The sequence below is a fragment of the Lemur catta genome, chromosome 1, assembly GCF_020740605.2.
Source record: "Lemur catta isolate mLemCat1 chromosome 1, mLemCat1.pri, whole genome shotgun sequence".
Taxonomy (NCBI): Eukaryota; Metazoa; Chordata; class Mammalia; order Primates; family Lemuridae; genus Lemur; species Lemur catta.
Window position 1 is genome coordinate 119,758,154 of NC_059128.1, and position 21,113 is coordinate 119,779,266.

At 40.7% G+C, this 21,113-nt stretch overlaps 1 protein-coding gene across 18 annotated transcripts in view; it reads right to left on the minus strand.

The window, feature by feature from the left end:
- LOC123638910 (olfactory receptor 24-like) overlaps positions 1-17,726 on the minus strand; it is a 28,369-nt gene extending 10,643 nt beyond the window's left edge. For 6 of the 18 annotated variants that reach the window (XR_006735576.1, XR_006735581.1, XR_006735570.1 and 3 more), the window contains exons 1-4: positions 17,525-17,726; positions 11,046-11,181; positions 10,777-10,838; positions 4,519-4,616 (exon numbers count right to left, since the gene is read on the minus strand). The gene's annotated coding sequence lies outside the window, so the exon portion shown is untranslated. Of the gene's footprint in view, positions 1-4,518; positions 4,617-5,216; positions 6,350-6,828; positions 7,388-7,523; positions 7,538-8,252; positions 8,295-10,776; positions 10,839-11,045; positions 11,182-17,524 lie in introns of those variants that run through there. The other 12 variants (XR_006735587.1, XM_045552725.1, XR_006735593.1 and 9 more) reach the window with 10 other exon arrangements.
- Between the last annotated feature and the right edge of the window lie 3,387 nt (positions 17,727-21,113).

The window sequence follows — 21,113 nt, forward strand, 5'->3', positions numbered from 1 at the left end:
GGAACCCTTGCACACTGCTATTAGGACAATAGAATCAGGGAGATTAAGAATATCCACACCCTGTACACCCGAAAATTCATTCCTGGGTATCTACCCTGGTTTCTCAAATCTATTTATAGGGGAGCATGTAAGAGAATGTTCCCAGAGGCATTGTTTTTAGTGGGGGAATTGGACAAGTCCACACATCTGTAACTGGGGAGGAGGCAGGTAAGATGCAGTGGATACAAACAACGGAGCCTCGGGCAAGATTTACATGGACACTTAGCAGGGTAAATGAATCCTTAATATCGAGGATTATGAAAACAAAAAACAAAATGAAGTAGGTCTCTAGCATCATTCCATTTGGGCACATTAAAAATACATGCACATGAAACTATTCTGTATGACCCAGTAATGCTGGACACGTGTTTATTTGTCAAAATCCATAGAATGAAGCACACAAAGAGTGAACCCTAAGTATGGACTTTCATAAATAATAATGATGTATCAATACTGGCTCATCAATTGTAACACATGCAATAAATAAATAAGAGGGAACAAGGCATGCAGGAGGGGATATGTAGAAACTCCCCACAATTTCTGATCCATTTTTCTATAAACCTAAAACTGCCTTAATAAAGTCCATGAATTTAAAAAGTAAAAAATTAAATAAAAATATCACACGCATAGAAAGCAAAGGGGACAAAATATAATTTTTTTAACCCTCATAAGTTCTTAGTAGAGGCACTCCCCTGAAAACAAAAATCAGGAGGCGGGTGGATCGTTTGAGCTTAGGAATTCAAGAACAGCCTGAGCAAGAGTGAGACCCCCTACTCTACTAAAAGTAGAAAAATTAGCCGGGCATGGTGGCACCTGCCTGTAGTCCCAGCTACTCGGGAGGCTGAGGCAGAAGGATTGCTTGAGCCCAGGAGTTTGAGCTAGGCTAACGCCATGGCACTCTAGCCCAGGCGACAGAGCAAGACTCTGTCTCAAAAAAAAAAAAAAAAAAATCCATATGTGAACATGGATACTTTTATTCCTTCTTGTCTAATTTGTATGCCTTTTCTTTTTCTTGCCTAATTACTCTGGCTAGAACATTCAAGAACTTCCGGTACTTTGTAGACAAGTACAGGCTAAGTATCCCTTATCTGAAATCCTGGGAACAGAAGTGTTTCAAGTTTCAGATGATTTTTTGGGTGGACGGATTTTGGGATATTTGCATATACATAACTTGGACATGGGACCCAAGTCTAAACACAAAATTCATATAGGTTTCATGTACACCTTATAGACTTAGCTGGAAAGTAATTTTATACATTATTTTAAGTGATTCTGTGTGTGAAACAAAGTTTGTACGTTGAATCATAAGGAAGCAAAGGTGTCACTGTCTCAGCCGCACATGTGGACAAGCTGTGGTTGTTTGGCGTCACCATCACTCCTGACTCTGCTGACAAGCAATCACTTCCTTGTGTTTATTCACATGGAAGTATGACCGCACACTGCTCCAGTCCTTCAATAAGGCCGTCACATATTTTCATGATGTCATCTATGCACACTTTTTCTGCAATGTTAACACCCTCTTCATCATTGAGGACTATCTTTATATTTCAGAATTTCAAAGATCTGACCCAAGAAACCTGGTGTACACTCCCTAATTACACACCACGGGAGGGTCTTACTTCCCAGACTTTTTTTTTTTTTTTTAAAGACAGAGTCTTGCTCTGTCATCCTGAGTAGAGTGCAGGGGCACCATTATAGCTCACTGAAACCTCAGACTCCTGGGTTTAAGTGATCCTCCTGCCTCAGCCTCCCGAGTAGCTGGGACTACAGGTGCACACCACCATACCTGGCTAATTTTTCTTTCTTTCTTTCTTTTCTTTCTTTCTTTCCTTTTCTTTCTTTTCTTTTCTTTTCCCTCCCTCCCTCCCTCCCTGCCTTCCTTCCTTCCTTCCTTCCTTTCTTTCTCCTTCCTTCCTTCCTTCCTTCCTTCCTTCCTTCCTTCCTTCCTTTTTCTTTCTTCCTTTTTCTTTCTTTCTTTTCCTTCCTTCCTTTCTTCCTTTTTCTTTATTCCTCTTTCTTTCTTTCTTTCTTTCTTTTCTTTCTTTCCTTTCTTTTCTTCCTTCCTTCCTTCCTTCTTTCTTTCTTTCTTTCTTTTTTTTTTTTTTTTGTAGAGATTGGGTCTTGCTCTTGCTCAGGCTGTTCTCAGACTCCGGTGCTCCCAGTTTGGCCTTCCAAAGTGCTAGGATTACAGGTGTGAGCCCGGCCTTATATCACTTTTGACCATAGTTTTACAAATACAGTGTATAAAAGATTCAAAATGTTTCTAGAAACTCAGGAAGACAGACAGTAAATGAAGGGAAAGAATATGATAACTTATGTTAATTACTAATTCCTTTTAAATAAAATGTTGTGTTATTCTAAATGAATTGGGTGTTAACTTGGTGGTGAAGGAATGAACTACAGGTTTTTCCCTGAAAAAAATTCAGTTTCAACTTCAGTTCATTTGTCCTAAGTAGGATTTCACCCTTCTTCTTTTGTGACCTTGGTTTATGAAAACTGCAAATATAAAATATGCATATATAAAAATAAGGCAGGTTTCGTATCTCAAAAATTGAAGTGTTTTTCATATATAACCATAATATCATAACTCACATCATGAAACACAATGTTTCCGGCTACTCCTTTTATATTAATAGAAAGCCATTAAAATTTTCTCTTTGATGATGTCAAATATACCTCACTTTCCACTAAATTAGGATATTACTCAGTAAGTCCCTAATACCAATCGAGATAGTGATATTAAAATCTCACTAAGTATATAGAATTTAATTTTAAGGAATAAAAGACTCCCTTCCATGTGGAGTAGGCAATACAGAAATACATTTCATTTTGTTCGTTAAACAGAGGGGACACTCACTGCCTCCTGAGACGATGTAAACATGTCAATTTAACCTAACATGCACATCTCTGAGAGGCGGGTGGAAACTGGAAACCCGAGCATACGAAGAAAACCGACGCAGACACGGAAAGGACATGCAAAGTCCACACCAATGGCAGACCCGGCCCGGAATCGAATTTTTTCCTCATCATTATAATGAAACATTGAGCAAAATGACATTATTTAAGGACCTGTTATATACACATATACAGTTTTAAGTGTAGCTGTGAATTTTCATAGGTGTGTAGTTACACCATCACCAAGTCGGAAAACAATCAGGTGGAGAGGAGACACGTGTTGCCCACTGTTTTTATTTCAGCATATTCCAGGGGTACAAATGTTTAGGTTACATATATTGCCTTTGCCCCGCCCAAGTCAGAGCTACAAGTGTGCCCATCCGCCTAACCGTGCGCACCACACCCATTAGGTGTGAATATGCCCATCCCTCCCCCCCACCTGCCCGACACCCTATGAATGTTACTACCATATGTGCACATAAGTGTTGATCAATCAATACCAATTTGATGGTGAGCACATGGGAGCTTGTTACTGAATCCTAAACCTTTAACCACTGAGGGGGGTTACATCCCCATCCCTTTGCCTTCGATAGAAATTATACAAATAAAACACCATTTGCCTTACGAGTCCCTCTTATCAGATTTGACACCACATTTGCAAAAGTACCTAATTATATGAAACTGGCAGTATTCTTGAGTTTGATCCTTGGACAGTGCCCAGGACACGTGGTGACACATTCGGCCATCACACTGAGAGACTCTATTGTTATGAGGTATACGAGTTTGGGTAAGGCCCTGTGCTCCCTCTAAAATGGAAGGAATGATTTTGGGGAAATGGAGAAAGGATCAAATGAGATACTAACAACCACGAAATTGCATAATCTCTAAAATGGGAAGAGAAATTAGAACTAAAAAGGGACAATGACTGGATTTCCTCTGTTCTTTGATAACGCGCTAAGCTGTTACTCCCCACCTTCCACGACCTGTGCTGAAGTCTAAGCGTATGGAAATGGTACCTGCGAATAGAAAATGGATCCTGGGAACTTGTGGATCACTGGAACACAATGTTTCTAGCTATTCCTCTTACAGAAAGACATTAAAAATTCCCCACTGTGCAGATGTCAAATATACCCCCCTTTTCACTAAATTATGATATTACTCCAGTGATAACCTCTGTCTGCAGCTCACCTCAACTATTCCTTGGATAACTGCCCTAAGCATCCATAGCTCCTTTTAGTATTTCAACCCGGACATCACAGTGGACTTGCACAGACATCACTCTGCTCGTAGGAAAATACCATGATGGTCCAGCACTGTGTAGATGACCAGTCCTTCCTCAAACTAGGAAAAACTCCATTTTAAAATGGTATACGTATTGCATCACTCACTCTGTACACCAGCAAGATGACACCAAATATCAAAGGCCGTTTAAAATCTTGAATGACATTGAACAGATACACTACAAACACCTGTGGCCCAAAGTAATGAGAAGTCTCAAGTCCTAGAATTGCATGTCCAAACTTAAGGTGACATATTACATGCACTAAAACTTCTAGCCAATGCAAAAATGAAGATGAACTATACCTGTATGTTTACCTTTAGGGGAATCGTGACTGCTAATCCCCCAAATTCAGGACTGGTTATATTGCTCCTTAATGTCTACATCCACACTTGGGCAGTTCCTGAAAAGTGTTGAAGATGTATTAGATGTGGAAACAGAAATGATCGGTGATGATATCTTCACAGACGCTCCTACCATCCGTGGAGAAGACACACACACACACACACACACACACACACACTAGCTTTCTCATTATCTCACATGTCATCATTTATTACACTTTCCTTTAATCTCCATCCTGTGCTTTTCTTTAATCTCCATCCTAAATACCAAAGCATTACCATTCATTCGCCACCTCTTTTTTTTTTCACAAAAATGTAAGCACCAGGATTGCAATGATTTGTTTTTTCACGCCTCTATATTCAGAGCCTGGAGGTCCTGGATTATTTGCATTTAATTCTGTATGTTTTTAGTCCACATCTAGCACAGGAAGAGTGTTGAAAAATTAGCATCAAGAGCACATTATCTGAGCAAGGCTTGACTGGAGTGATACTGTCTTTATCCCTTCCTAGGCTTGTATTCTGACAATTTACCTAAACATTTCGGCCTCTTTCTACCTATAAAGGAGATTTTTTTAAAAAGCTTTATATAGCCTGCTAAGGAGTGAAATTATTTATTTTAACTGAAGTACAGACAACTGACATACAATAGTTTGACTTACGATTTTTCAACTTCGTGATGGTGTGAAAACAATTTGTGTTCAGTAGAAACTGTACTTCAAATTTTGAACGTTAAATTTTCCCCAGCTAGCAGTATGTGCTACGATGCTCTCTCATGACGCTGGGCAGCAGCAGTGAGCCACAGCTCCCAGCTGGCCACATGATCACGACGGTAAACGACTGATGCAGAACACCTTATTCCATAAATTATATGAGACGGTCAGCACTCTGTTATAAAATAGGCTTTGTGTTAGATGATTTTGCCCACTGTAGGCTAAGTGTTCTGAGCACGTTTAAGGTAGCCTAGGCTAAGCTATGAGATTTGGTAGGCTAGGTGTATTAAATGCATTCTCGACTTATATCTTCAACTTAAGGCGGGTTTATTGGGACATACCACACAGTTAGTGGGGGGCCATCTGTACTTTATGGAAAACAGTGTCCAATACATCACAGGAAATATTTCAGTGTTGGGATAATAAGAAAAGCAAAAACAGTTCCAGAAGACTAGAATCCAGTCTCACCTCATTGCAAATTCTTACGCTCTTAAAAAAATACATCATATACCTCAAATATTAGACCGTGCTCCTCTGTAACCATGATGGACCAAGACAAAAACAAGGGCTTTCTGTGACCAAGTCCCTAAAATTGGTAAAAGAGAACACATTCCAGTGGGGGTGTAGGGCGAGGTGACAAAATAAAAAAATAAAAAAATAAAATAAAAACACATTCCAAATCATACAAATGACAAAAATTCTCCTTTTCCTCACTACTGAGACTCCCTAATACAGGAAGTCCTCACTTAACATAGTTGATGGGTTCTTGGAAACAGACTTAAGCGGAATGACATAGCGGATACTGTACTGTATCCCATACGAACCTAACTCTTGCGTACCAATTAGCCAATAGTAAAACAGGTTTCATTATTTAGTTAAGTCATTTCGCTTAAAGTTGCAGTTTCCAAGAACGTATTGAGGACGTTAAGTGAGGACTTACTGTACTCACAAATTAGGTTTCCCTCCCCTCCATTCTTGCTGCCTTCTAGGTAAGAACTATTACAACTGCCAAGGATAGAATCAAGTTCACCCCCTCACTGCATCCAATAGGGCGAAACATCTCACTTCCTTAAACAGCAATCGATCCACCAAAAACAAACACAGATTTGTAAGAAATTCTATTGAGAAGCCACTTACTGATAAATGACACAGTCATTTATGGTTTGAGGTCATATTTATTACCAGAATTTATTACACCCTCTTTGACATAAGGTATGGTTCTGGTGGTCTTTGGCAAGAGATCACTCCTACAGCATGATTTAATTTTTGGTATTATGAGTGAATGAGAAATTGCTATCAAAATAAAAAGTGTAACTATATAAGCATGAAAAGTAAAATTTATATGAGAAAAACAAATGCCTGAAGTTGTATATTCCTGTAATACTGACTCACAATGTCGAACCAATAACGTGGCAGTTATAAATCTGATCCAATCCATAGTGCAATATTTTAATATATCTTCTCAGTAGATAAAAAAGATAATAACATTTGCTAATACACAAGTTGTCTAAAAATAATAAACATCTAAGAAACATAAATTTTGTTTGAAAAAAATACATACTGTGTTTAATCATATAATCAAACATAGCTGAAAACGAACTGAGGCAGCCCATTCAGCAGTGACAGGAAACACCTGCAATCTTCCTGCTAGTAATAAAAGGAAGGTGATTATCATCACATGAAAGTACAGGATGAGACCAGTTACAGCACAGTGTGGCAGACGAACAGGTGTGCATCTAGTTGGTTTTGATGATATCACTGTATTTGTCATGCTGAATCAAGAACACAGTCACTACCAATATAAACAAAGATGTTTCCTGTGCAAATTAGATCTTAAACCAGTTCAATCTCTACACCAAAGGACTCAAAGCATGAGAGAATGTTCCCAACCATGACAGTCTGGATTGGTTGCCTGGTATACACACTGGGGCTTGCAGGAAAATCCAAACTGTGGATGGAGCTTTGGTATGGAGTTTCTGGAGACATCTGTGGAAACCTATACCTCTAAGAAAGTGGAATTTAAGTAGATAGTGGTGGTTTTGAGGATACTCTTGATTGGCAAGACAAGGAAGCTGGAAAACAGGCTGGAAGCAGGTGTCTGAACATCCAGTATGAATCCGGCTGTCTCCCTGTTCGGTGCCCTAAAACACCATACTAATTTTGTTTGAAAAACAATACATACTGTTTTTAATCACACACAATGGAACATAACTGAAAATGAACTGAGGCAGCTCATTCAGCAGTGACAGGCAACACCTGCAATCTTCCTGCTATTAATAAAAGGAAGGTGACTATCACCTTCTTCACTTCTGCCTCCTAAATCTCACCAAAGCTAGGCAACTGGTGAATTCTAACAAGGAAACATAAAGGGAACGGATCCTGGGAAATCTAGGTCCCAACATTACCAACACTGACATAACACAATCCAGAGATCCATCTCCAACTCTAGATTTTATTGTCCTATCACAGGTCTCTTTTCTTAACTCAAAGTCAAATAATCACATAATAGCCAGAAATAATGACAAAGACTAAAGGGCTAAAGATGAAAATAATAATTTGCATAACATTATACTCTATGATAAACTTAGCATACTTATAAATTGATGTCATGTATTCATTAGCAAGGGAGATGGAATAAACTTTGTGCCCCAAAAAAACAAACCAAAAATGTAGTTTTTCCCATAAGAAAGGTGGAATACAGACATAGGGTAAGGGATATTTAGAAACTGCCATGAGGCCGATGAGAAAATCCCAACAGAAACTCATTTTAACAAAGACTCATTTTACAATGGCTGATTAAGCACAGAACTATTTAAAAACTAAGTAAAAATTAAATCCACCTGCATATCAGGAATAGATTTTAATTCACCCACGAATCTAACATGCGTCCAAATGCAAGGAGAAAAATTTTATGAACTGACTTGAGAACAAAAACACTATTGCATTCATATACTATTGCTTAATAAGTTCTTACAGAATTCTCACCTCAGCATTTCTTTTCGAGTAAGAATCCATAGTCCAGAGATCTACTTGAAGAATGAGCCACTGATTAAGGCAATATTTTTAGAACATTTCTTTCATGGTGTGTATTTGCTGGAGCATTCTACACCAGCTACTTTGCATCAGGCTCTTCAAATGACTAACATTTATAGGATTTCTCTACATGAGGAGTTTTCACATGAGTCTGAAAATATCTGTTAAAACAGAAAGCTTTCTTGTATTTTTCACATTTCCAGGATTTTGATCCGGTGTGCATTGTTACATGTGAGCCAACTGAAAACTTTTGCACATGGCTGTATTCAAGAGGTTTCTCTCCACAGTGTGTTCTATTATGGCTTTGAATTGGGCCAGGATAACTATGAAGGCTTTTCCACACACCATACACTTAGAAGTGTTCTCTCCATATGCATTCCCAGGTGTGCCAGAAAGGATGTGCAATAACCAGTTTTCCCACATTCTTTCTTTACAATTTCTCCCCAGTATGAGTTCTTTCATGTATTCAAATGTAACTGGAATCACTGAAGGTTTTCCCCCATTCCTTACATTCATAGGGTTTCTCTCCAGTGTGAGTTCTTTCATGTCTTCAAAAGGAACTGAACCAAATGAAAACTTTATTACACTGCTTACACTCATAGGGTTTCTCTCCAGTGTGCATTATTTCGTGTATTCGAAAGGAACTGAAACTATGGAAGGCTTTCCCACAATGCCTACAGGCATAGGGTTTCTCTCCACTGTGAGATATTTCATGTATTCAAAATGAACTGGGCCAAAGGCTTTGCCACACACCTTGCATTTATAAGGTCCATCTCCAGTGTTCACTTTCATGTGTCTTCGAAGCTTCTGGGGACAAGTGAATGCTTTCTGACATTCCTTACATTCATAGGGTTTCTCTCCACTATGAGTCCTTACAAGGTATCGAAGGGAACTGGAACTGAAGGCTTTCCCACATTGTTTATAGTCATAGGGTTTCCCTCCAGTGTGTGTTCTTTCATGGGTTCGAAATGAACTTGGAAAATTAAAGCCCTTCCCACACACCTGACACTTATAGGGTCCATCTCCAATGTGCATTTTCAAGTGTCTTCGAAGGTTCTGAGGACAACTAAATGCTTTCTGACATTCCTTACATTCGTAGGGCTTCTCTCCAGTGTGTGTTCTTTCGTGTATTCGAAATGAACAGGGAAAATTAAAGGCTTTACCACACACCTTACACTTATAAGGTTTATCTCCACTGTGAATTTTCACGTGTGTCTGAACATTTATGAGAGAAATGAAGGCTTTACCACATTCCTTACAATTATAGAGTTTCTCTCCACTGTGAGTCCTTTCGTGATTTCGTAAGGAACTGGAATAACCAAAGGTTTTCCCACACTGCTTACAAGCATAGGGTTTCTCGCCAGTGTGTGTTCTTTCATGTATTCGAAGTGATCTGGGAAAATCAAAGGCTTTCCCACATACCTGACACTTATAAGGTCCATCTCCACTGTGCATTTTCATGTGTGTCTGAACACTTATGAGAGAAGGGAAAGCTTCACCACATTCCTTACAATTATAACGTTTCTCTCTAGTGTGAATTCTTTCATGATTTTGTAAGGAACTGGAGCAACTGAAGGCTTTCCCACATTGCTGACATTCATAGGGTTTTTCTCCTGTGTGATTTCTTTCATGTCTTCGAAAGGAACTGGACCAAATGAAGACTTTATCACATTGCTTACATGCATAGGGTTTCTCCCCAGTGTGTTATTTCATGTACTCAAAAGGAACTGAAACTAAGGAAAGCTTTCCCACAATGCTTACACACATAGAGTTTCCCTCTAGAGTGAGACTTTTCATGTATTCCAAAAGAGTGGCGATAACTGATGGCTTTCCCATGTGGCTTACGCATATATGGTTTTTCTCCATATTCCTGACACTCATATGGTTTGTGTCCAATCTCAGCCCTGATGTGCCTATGAAGGGATGAATGACTCATGCTGACTTTGCACATATTGCTTTCATATGGTTTTACTCCAGGATAAGTTTTCTCGTTCTGAATGCAATCTGAACTCTGGCTGAAGGTGTCTCCACCTGGACTACCTTCTTTACTGTCACAGAGTCTCTCTAGAATCTGACTTCTGTGAAAAATGAGAAGCACATTACTAAAGGTTTGTTTATAAATGATTTTATATTTATTAATAGGTATTACACTTACATTTTAACATTATCAGGGAAAAAGTGTCAACTGTCCTGTCTGAATTGTTTGAACATGAATAGACTGAATGTCACAAGATGACTATTATTAAAACAATGATGTTCACATGGGTTTCTTAATACTATTTCTAAGAGAACTATATTGCAAACATTTATTAATAATATCTGTGACACATTTCAGCATATATTTTTGAAGAATATTTTCCAAGAATAAATAAATATGAAGATGGGCTCATTTCTTTTGTTTGCTTGTTTTTACAATTTCCTGTCATTCCAAGATTCTCTCCAGGGACAATTGCTTTCTCTTGTGAGTGCAAATTACCTTAAATTTCTCCTGGGATTTTTCATACTGATCTTCAGTGTTCTGGTCTTCCCATTTTTTTCCTAAAATGTAGATCCAGAAAAATCATTATGAATTATTACAAAATTATAGAAAAATTATTAGGCTCTAGGTTCATAGTACTCAGCAACCATCATGTCTGATCTAACACCAAAGTATTTCCTTTCCATGTTGGAAATCATGGAACAGCACTGATGAACAAAATCACTTGTTCTCTAATAGACTAAGTGAAGGGACGATGTCATCCTCACCTAGAGAGGTCAGGTTCCTGAAGGTTTCCCACATCACATCTCTGTAGAGATTCTTCTGGGGAGGATCCAGCAAAGCCCACTCCTCCAGTGTGAAGTTCACAGCCACATCCTCAAAGGTCACTGAGTCCTGAAACATCTCACATGTGCACAGGAGGATGGCTGAGATTCATACCATTGGGGACCTATACTGTATTCTTAAGATCATAGTATTCTGTAGTCTCCAGACATTTATTCCATGGACTTGGTCATCAGATTCTGACTCTGTCAACACTCACTTCCTCCCACACAGCAATTCTGATACTAGAATTGAACTATCTGGTAAAGTAACAGCAGAAGAGAAACACACCTGTAGTTGTTAGGTCCAGGGAGTAAGATTTGCAGCTAGGTCACCCCTAATTTTTACCTCTTTGCACAGTGTGTCTATAGTACCTGTGATAACAAAGTCTCACTAATTTGTGTACAGAAGGGAGTTTATGTGAGTAAGCAGACCTGAGACTGCATATTCACAGAAATGCTTGTTCACAAAGCTCGACCTTTGACAGTATCTGGGATCTGGATTTTGGGAGAGACTCCACCAACCTAACAGATAAGAGAATAACTTACTGTATCAGAAACCCCAAAACTGAAACTTCCATGAGAAACAGTACAATAAAAACCTAAATTCAAATAAATGAACTGCCGAAGGCTGAGTGTGGACAAGTTTGAGAGTCAACACTCCAGGGGACGCAGTCTAGGGGGTTCCACTAATTTGTGAAATTTATCTCCTGAAACTCTACTGGTAGTACTCACAGGGAAGATTAGAGAAAAATTGCTTCCTCCTTCTAGCAGGAGGAGGGAAAGAGTAGTAATTTTGTAACATGTCCCAAGAATTCTGTTCTTAACACAGCTAAGTGATGAGAATGAGAAGTATAGCTGACCCTTGAACACAGGTTTGAACTACGGGGGTTCACTTATACCCAAATTTATTTCAATAAACATACTGGAAAAATTCTTTGAAGATTTGTGATAATATTGAGATGCCCATACTCCCCAAAATGATCTATAAATTCAATGCAGTTCCTATAAGAATCCCCAGTGACTTCATTGTAGAAATCGAAAAGCTGATTCTGAAATTCACAGAGAAGTGCAAGGGACTCAGATTACCAAAACAATCTTCAAAGAGAGCAAAGTAGAAGCATTCACATGCGACAACTTCCAAACTTAATATAAAGCAAAAGTAATCGAGACGGTACAGTGATGACACAAGGATAGTCACTTAGATCAGTGAAATACAACTAAGCATCCAGGGAGAGTGAGGTCAATAAGGTGGCAGAGTAAGCCAGTCCAAACACTCAACTCTCAACAAACAAGCATAAGTGTCAGAAACAGACTTTGTCAAAATTCTCAGAAACCATCAAGCGTTAACAGCAACCATGAACACAGAATCCCACCTCCTCCCCCCCAAAAAAGGCAAGTGAAAAATGGTAGGAAAGTTTTATGGAGTATCTACTTCTCCTTGGCCCAACCCGTCCCCCATTTGATGGCCATCTTGAAGACAGCCACCTGAGTTCCCAGTCTAGGACCCTGCTCCATGTCCAGAGGGAGCAGAGCAGATCTTATTTACAAATTATTGTATTTATATGTTCCAATCTGTCTGGGAACTACCTGAAGGTCTACCACAAGTCTTTCTTTCTTTTTGTCTAAGACAGAAGCAAATAAGGGTGCAAAATTGCCAGGAATTGCTTGAAAGTCTTGTAAACAAAAAGCCTGAAATTGCCTGGGACAAGAATATGGTTGAGACTTAATATGACCACTAAAAGCCCAGGAGGAAAACTAAGGAGAAAAATTTCTTTTGGAACTTATGGTATTCACAGGCACCCAGGTGTACTAGGGAATTCAGAAAACCCCATGCATGCCCAGGAAAGAACACATTTTCAGAAAAGACCTGAGGAGACCCTCCCCCTCCCCCTCCCCCTCCCCCTCCTCCTCCACTGGCTGAAGATACCTACAGGAACAGAGACTTCAGTGACTATACACCACAAGGAATACAGTCTCTGAAAAAATACTTTAGAAAAGTTATGAAACAGTCAACTATAGCCTTCAACAAACAAGAATAGCAAACACCACTGGAAAAGGGGGAGAATGTGATTTCCCAAGTTACCCCATTATAATATTCAAATGTCCAGTTTTCAACAACAAGAAAAATCAGGAACAGTACAGAGTACAGAGAAACAGGAAAATATGGCTCATCGATGGAAAAAAAACTGAGATAAACCATCTCTGAGAATCCCCTGATACTGAACTTACTAGACAATGACTTTAAGCAAATTTCTTAACTACGTGCAGAGGTAAAGGCAACCATAGAAAATGAACAAAAGGAAACAAAGAAAAGGATGTATGAGTAAAATAATATCAATAAGGAAAACAGAAATTATAAAAATGGCCATATATAGAAATTAAGGAGCTTCAAAATACATGTGAAATGAAAAACTCTCTAAAGGTTTTCAACAGTAGATTTTAACAAGCAGAATAAAGAATCTGCTAACATGAAGATAAAACAGCTAAAATTATCTAGTCTGAAGAAAAGAGAGAAAAAAGTAAAATTAAGGGAATGGGTCTCTGGTATATGTGCCTTGCAAGAATTCTTACGAGAAGTTCTTCATAGAGAAGGAAAATGATGTAGGTTAGGAACTCGGTCACATATAGAAGAGTGTTAGAAAAAAATAAAATGGAGGCAAAACAAATGCTTTACTATTCTTATTCCTATCTTATCTAATAGATAAATGTTTGCTCAAAATTATCATATAAACAATGTATTGGGTGGTTATAGTTTCAGATGCGTAAAACGGATGACAGCAATTTCCTATGGCATGGGTGGGAGGAACCGGGAACATTCAGTTATACCTGTATACCACAAACCAGTCTACAATAGTGTTATTTAAAAGTAGATTTACATCAGTTGTAAACGGAAGGAAATAACTAAAAATAATTTAAGAAACAAGTACACTTGATATACTCACACAGGGAAGAAAACAGAATCATGTAGAATGCTCAATTAAAATGATAAGAGAAGAAGAGGGGAAATTTTAAATAAAAAGAACTACAACTAATAGAAAACGGTTACCATATCTAACTATACCAAAAATCACTTTAAATGTAAATTATCTAAATACACCAATTAAAAGACAGACTGACAGAACTAAAAAGCAATATTGAACTTTGTGTTGTCTACAAGAAAAACATTTTAAATATAAAGGCATGGGGAAAGGGGCGATGTTGGTCAAAGGACACAAAATTTCAGTTAGAACAAGTTCAAGAGATCTATTTACAACTTGGTGATCATAATAACAATATATTCTAATCTTGAAAATCGCTAAGGGAATAGATCCTAAATAAAATAAAATTTAAAAAAATCAAACAATCCTATCAAAAAATGGGCAAATGACATGAATAGAAATTTTTCAAAAGAAGATATGAGAATGGGTAAAAAACGTATGAAAAAATGCTCAACATCCCTAATCATCAAGGAAATGCAAATCAAAACCACAATGAGATACCACTTAACTCCGGTGAGAATGGCCTTTATCAAAAAATCCCAAAACAACACATGTTGGCGTGGATGCGGAGAGACAGGAACACTCATACACTGCTGGTGGGAATGCAAACTAGTGCAACCCCTATGGAAAGCAATATGGAGATACCTTAAACAGATTCAAGTAGACCTACCATTTGATCCAGCAATCCCATTATTGGGCATATACCCATAAGAACAAAAGTCATTCTTTAACAAAGACACCTGTACCCGAATGTTTATAGCAGCACAATTCACAATCGCAAAGATGTGGAAACAACCCAAGTGCCCATCAATCCATGAATGGATTAGTAAACTGTGGTATATGTATACCATGGAGTACTACTCAGCTATAAGAAATAACGATGATACGACATCTCTTTGGTTCTCCTGGAGAGAGTTGGAACCCATTATATTAAGTGAAGTATCCAAAGAATGGAAAAACAAGCATCACATGTACTCACCAGAAAACTGGTTTCCCTGATCATCACCTAAATGCACATCGGGGAAGGATACCAATTGGATATCAGACTGAGATGGGGGGTGGGGGGAGGGGATGGGTGTATGCCTACATGATGAGTGCGCTGCACACCCTCTGGGGAATGGTCATGCTTGAAGGTGCTGACTCGGGGAGGTGGGGGGGGGATGGAGGTATGACTACATGGTGAGTGCCAGGCGCACTGTCTGGAGAATGGACACGCTTGAGGCTCTGACTCAGGGGGATGGGCGGGACATGGACAATGTATATGACCTGAACTTATGTACCCCCATGATGAGCTGAAATAAAGAAAAAAAATAAATAAATAAAGAGACATTAAATATAAAGGTATACAGAAATTTATACCATTCCTAACACTAATTCAAAGAAAGCAGGAATAGCTATATTAATTTCAGATGGATCAGGTTTGAGATCAGTTCCGGAGAAGACATAATAATCCTTAATATATATGTGTTTAAAAGTCTCTGATTACATGAGGCAAAAATTTATAGAACTGCAAGGAAAATAGAGAAATCCACATTTTTATTTGGACACTTCAACACATCTCTATCAGTAACTGATCAAAAAAGTAGAATCAGTATATCAATAATGATATAGTTGAAGTCAACAACATCATCAAACAACTGGATTAAATTAACATGTATAGAACACTTCATCCAACAACTGCAGAGTACACGTTCTTCTCAAGATCCCATAGAATATTGACCAAGGCAGACCACATTTTGGGCTCTAACACACCTAACAAACTTAAAAGAATAGAAAACGTACAATGTTCTCAGACCAAACTGCAATTAAACTGGAAAATAATAACAGAAACATAGCTGGGAAAACTCAAAATAATTGGATATTAAACCATAAACTTCTAAATTACACATGGGTTAAAAAGAAGTCTCGGCCGGGCGCGGTGGCTCATGCCTGTAATCCTAGCACTCTAGGAGGCCAAGGCGGGTGGATCGCTCGAGGTCAGGAGTTCGAGACCAATCTGAGCAAGAGCGAGACCCCGTCTCTACTAAAAATAGCAAGAAAATTATATGGACAACTAAAAATATATACAGAAAAAATTAGCTGCGCATGGTGGCGCATGCCTGTAGTCCCAGCTACTCGGGAGGCTGAGGCAGGAGGATCGCTTAAGCCCAGGAGTTTGAGGTTGCTGTGAGCCAGGCTGACGCCACGGCACTCACTCCAGCCCGGGCAACAGAGCGAGACTCTGTCTCAAAAAAAAAAAAAAAAAAAAAAGAAGTCTCAAGAGAAATTCAAATACTTCAAAGGAAATGAAAACAAAAGTTCATCCAATCAAAATTTCTGGGATGCAGAGGAAAGTTTTGTTTGGGGGGAATTTAAAGAATTAAATGCACATACTTAGTAAAGATGATCTAAAATCAATCATCTATCCTTCCACTTTAGGGAACTAGACAAAGCAGAAAATAATCCTAAATCAAACACAGGAACATAACAACTAGAGAAGGTATCAACGGAATTGCAAACAGGAAATCAATATAGGAAATCAACAAAACCAAAAGCTGGTCCTTTGAAAAGTTCGATAAAGTGACGAAACTATAGCCAGGTTAACTACAAAAAGAGAGAGAGAAGACACAAATCACTGCTATCAGAAATGAAACATGGGATAAGACACCATCGCTACCAATCCTATGGATAAAGACATTGTGCTAACAAGTCTGCAATTCAGGAAGGTAAAGGGAAGAGAGGCACACAGGCTTTGGACAGCGGAGTGTCAGGTGGTCATGCTCTGCTTTCCTCTCCTGGTGAAATGTTCGCAAACAGAAAACAAACCTTTTATAATAATAGCCATTTATTGGTATGTGGGAAAATGACAATTTAAAATACTGAAGCTGATAAAATGTAGAATGCGGAACAAACAGATAACGTCTTGGTGAATTTCACAAGGACAGCTGGCATTTGGGAATGCAGTTAGGGGTTTAATGCCAGCCCTAGGAAGAGCTGGGCTGTGGGGACAGGGTCGTAGATTTGAGACTCTGCTTCCCATACCTTTGGAAGACTCACGGGAAACGGGTAACACCTGGAGAGAAAGGAGGGACTGGGAACCCCACAGACCGCAGCCCCGCCCACGCACGACCCCCACACACCGAGTCGGGACCCTCCCCCGATGACCTTCCCGCCGTCACTGCACAATCTGGGACCCGCGGAGGTGCGGGCGCGGAGCTGCCCAGACAGGGCGCCGGTGCCGAGGTCTCCGCGCAGGGACCGGACAGGACGTCCGGGAGCCCGGCTGCCGGTGAAGCCCCTCCCCGCTGGCCGGAGGGACGGAGGACCGAGCTGCACCAGCTGCTACTCGTGTCTGCAGACTCCTGAGCGGACCGCGGGGAGGCCCGGGTCCCGCCACAGCCGGTTCCGGCCGGTTCCAACCAACCCCTGCTACGCGTCTGCGGACGCCCAGCCCCGCACACTCACCATTTCCCAGCTTCCGGGGTGTCCCGGCGTCCCCTCCACCGCTCCTGCGACCAGCGCTGTACACAGAGCGCCAGAAGATGCGGCGGAGGCACCTGGGTCTGCAGACAGAAACAAGGCCCGGCGCGCGCAGGAGAGACAGGAAGACCCCCGCGGGTTTGTTGAAAGTCGCCCCCTGCTCCCAACAGCCCGACTGATTGGACAGTTCGCGCGTGGCCCCGCCCGACACCCCTGATTGGATGGTGCTGCTCCAGGCCCCGCCCCCTGAACTTGACTGACAGTAGACGCAGTCAGTCGCCAGGGTTTTAACCACTGCTCTGCCCAGGCCGGGTTTCCTTCTCGCGCTGGGCACCTGGCCCCACCGAGGGGATATTTGCATTTAAGCGGAGCTTGCTCCTGGCTTTCCAGAATGGGCACTGGCTTCTTCCTCTACTCAGTGGGCGCTTCCTGCTTCTTCCTTCCAGACATGGCGTCGCAAGTGTGCAAAGGAAATTCTAGACTCGGTGTCCCATGGAGCGACCCCTGGCCTCGTAGCAGGAGGGGCGCCCAGACCAAGCCAGGCCACACTGGATCAAGAGGGAGGGCCTACTGTCCTGCTGGGGTCAGTAATTTAGGATGAAGAGAGGCCAAGGCTTCCTCACACCTTAGCTCTCAATGTACTCATTTTCAGCCAAGAAGATAACACACCACCAAGGCTATAAAATTATTAAATGCCTGGAAAAACTGGAGTTATATGGCAGCAATATTCTACAAAGGAATCAAAAGGGAAGAAAAGCAAACATTTGAACGAGCTCAAAGAAGCAGCCTGGTGCACCCCCAGTTCACAAGGAAAACCCATATGGGGAAGGTGAAACATATTCCTGAACTTCAGAGTCAGGCTTTGCTGACATGGAGACCCAGAGTGGATCTCTCCCTGGTGATGAGACAGGAACAGCTAATGATTTAACTCTGGGAGCTCAACATGCCCTCCTATACCCTCTGCAGAGTGTGGAAACACTCCCTACTTCAACACTTTAATATTCATCAGCAGGAAACTCTCACCTGGGCTCAGTTTAAGGTTCTGACCTAAATAAACTGTCAAATTCATGAATCCTTTCTCCAGGAGACCTAGTGAGTCTTTCTGTGAGCCTGACATTTACAGATTTTCTTCATACACAGAAATTACAGGCTGACTCTAGTGACCTTATACATGCCCAAACCAAAAACACTGTCCAGAAAACGGGCCCGGCTCCTGACGTCCAACTACAAAAAGGACAAACAGCATCTGCACGTTTTGGGTTATTATAATATTCACTGCTTTCCTCTGTGTTGTCTACAAGAAAAACATTTTAAATATAAAGACATGGGGAAAGGGGCGATGTTGGTCAAAGCATACAAAATTTCAGTTAGAAGGAACAAGTTCAAGAGATCTATTGCACAACTTGGTGATCATAATAACAATATATTCTAATCTTGAATATCGCTAAGGGAATAGATCTTAAATAAAATAAAATTTTAAATAAAAAATAAAGAGACATTAGATGTAAAGGTGTGCAGAAATTTATACCATTCTTAACACGAATCCAAAGAAAGCAGGAATACCTGCTGTCTGGTTCTCTGGGGCTTCTCAGAATCCACACTCCCTCTGTGTCTGTCCTGAGCAGACAGAGGCCCTTGCAGGAAGCTGCCCAAGAATCCCTAGGGGAGCCCCATGTCCCTCCCTTTGCAGCCTCCAGACTGGCCTCAGCTTGGAGCCACTGGCCTCAGGCTCTGCTGCCCACTGCAGGGTGTTCACCTGCTTCTCACCAACACTGATCAGTTAAATGGGACAAAGAGCTTCAATCCCAGTGTTTGAATACAATACCAGCAGAGTCCCTGTTTTCTTTCTGTGTTTATGCAGAGGAAGAAAATTCTAAGGTGATTTATATGGATTTAAAAAACTGGCAAATAGTAAACGAAGATGCTAGCAAAACTGATTTTCATGTTAACAAATTGCTCTATAAAACAACTAATCAAACAGGAACATTCTTTTCTTCTTCATCATGTCATGTTGTCACCAGGTGCTCTGTGCCTGGGGATATGCATGGCCAGTTCTTTCCATTTGAAACCCTCTCTCAACCCACCTCCACTACCATTAACCCACCCGACTACTTCTGTAGCTAAATCCCAGGCATTGTGTAAGTAGATTTCCCTTTCAAGCAGTCTAACTGGCCTCAGGTTAAATCCAGCCGTGGCTCTCTCTCTTATGTCCCTTGACTTACATTATTCATTTGATTGTCTTCCAGGATAGACTGTGATATCCTAGGTGAGCACTTTATCCATTTTATTTACTTCTGTTCTTTCTAATCGGTCACCCCACCTGCTCATTGAGAGCACACACAGAATATTACAATATTGGGTCTTAATCCTGCGTTTCTAACTCAAGGGCTTCTAGGAACCTTGGACTCACTGCAGTGATATGACTGTCTTTTGTATGTTAATGAGATTACTCTTGGCTGAGGACATCTAGATAGCTTCAGGATAGGGGCTGGGCTGGCCACCAGAAAGACCAAGGCATGATGAGAAGGTTGGAACTTTAAAAAGTTGTTTAAGTTTATTTTTAATTAACAAAGAGAGTTGGAACTTTGTTTTTTTTTTTTTTTTTTTTGAGACAGAGTGTCACTTTGTTGCCCGGGCTAGAGTGAGTGCCGTGGCGTCAGCCTAGCTCACAGCAACCTCAGACTCCTGGGCTTAAGCGATCCTACTGCCTCAGCCTCCCGAGTAGCTGGGACTACAGGCATGAGCCACCATGCCCAGCTAATTTTTTTGTATATATATTTTTAGTTGGCCAGATAATTTCTTTCTATTTTTGGTAGAGACGGGGTCTCACTCTTGCTCAGGCTGGTCTCGAACTCCTGACCTCGAGCGATCCACCCGCCTCGGCCTCCCAGAGCTAGGATTACAGGCGTGAGCCACCGCGCCCGGCCGAGAGTTGGAACTTTGAACCACACCCTCTAGACATCTGGGGAGGGGAGAGGGGCCAGAGATTGAGTCAGTCACTTATGGCCAATGATCTAATCAATCATGCCTACGTAACAAAACTCAACCCCCATAAAAACCTTTAAACAAAGGGGTTGGGAGAGTTTCTAGGTTGGGGAATACATAGAGATTCTGGGAGGCTGATGCACCCAGACAAGGAATGGAAGCTCTGAGCACTTCCTTCCCCTATACCTTGCCCTGTGCACCAATTGTATGTTGCTGGGTTGTATCCTTCATGATAAACTGGTCAGAGTAAGTAAAGTGTTTTCCTGAGTCTTGTGAGTCATCATAGCAGATTATCAACTGTGAAGGGAGGGGGAGATTGTTTAAAACTGATTTTGTAGCCAAGTCAGACAAAAGTGTGGGTAACCTTGTTACGGAGCAAAAGGCTCACTTCCCAACCTGTGTAGAACCCAATAGTATGGCACTGGCTTTTGAGACAACAAAAGGCTTTATTGTGAGTCAACTTGCAAGGAGACAGGAGACGATACTCAAATCTGTCTCTTCGATCTGGGGGTGTGTCAAGATTTTATGGCATTTCTAACTAGCCCCAGGTGATGCCAATGCAGCAGATCTGCTAGGCTGGTAGGGTTAA